This window comes from Etheostoma cragini, chromosome 9 (assembly GCF_013103735.1).
Source record: "Etheostoma cragini isolate CJK2018 chromosome 9, CSU_Ecrag_1.0, whole genome shotgun sequence".
In the NCBI taxonomy this organism is placed as follows: domain Eukaryota; kingdom Metazoa; phylum Chordata; class Actinopteri; order Perciformes; family Percidae; genus Etheostoma; species Etheostoma cragini.
In genome coordinates this window covers 20,649,363-20,650,098 of record NC_048415.1, presented here as the reverse complement: position 1 = coordinate 20,650,098, position 736 = coordinate 20,649,363, and the positions used below count along the sequence as shown (strand labels likewise).

The following is a 736-nucleotide window of genomic DNA, read 5'->3' as shown; positions in this document are numbered from 1 at the left end:
AGACTATAGGATTTAGCCAGTTACGATTTTTTTTGGGGGGGGGGGGGGGTATTTTGGAGACAATATTTAATATGCTGAAATGAGATCGGTTTTGATCCCCTCCCAAAATAATTTCTCAATTTATATTTGTGTCAAATCTCGCGTTGACACAAGCCTAAATGAATGCATGTGTAATAGTCATCGTCTCTTTTCCCCTATCATCAGACGCTGTCATCATCACCATCATCATCATCATCGTCATCAATAGTATTATTATTTTTTTCTTCATCCTCTCCTCCATGGGATTTTTTCCCCTTTTGATTTAGGAAATTAGTAGGCCAACGCAAAAATAAAAAGCATATTGTCAACAGCTAGGCTACCTATCAAACTGAAGGCAACATTAAAAGACAATAACGTAAATGATCCATGGCTTTTTAATTAAAAAAATGTCTTGCCCCCCATGTGTTTGCGCTTTTTTTTGTTCCGACAGTTTTAACATTATTTTTTTTTTTTTACTTGAAGTGTTGTGCAGGAAAAAGTAAAAGCGCGTGCATGGCCCGGTGTTCTCCTCCTCCTTGACTTTTATCCCTAAATGAAGCATACAAATGACCTGGAAGCGCCGAATTAAATAAAATAAAGAACAATTACCCTCTTTCTTTTTTCCTCTGATCTGGCGCTGAAAATGAGTCCTGGAGAGATAAGGCCGATTGAATTCTCTCTGTTGTGTTCCAATAAAAACGTCAAAGGGGGGGGGGGG

The 736-nt window shown here is 38.3% G+C and overlaps 1 long non-coding RNA gene across 1 annotated transcript in view; it reads right to left on the bottom strand.

The window, feature by feature from the left end:
* Positions 1-736, bottom strand: part of LOC117950285 — a 22,185-nt gene that overhangs the window by 7,420 nt on the left and 14,029 nt on the right. The window contains exon 2 of the long non-coding RNA XR_004657859.1: positions 151-154. This is a non-coding gene — a long non-coding RNA (uncharacterized LOC117950285). The remainder of the gene's footprint in view (positions 1-150; positions 155-736) is intronic.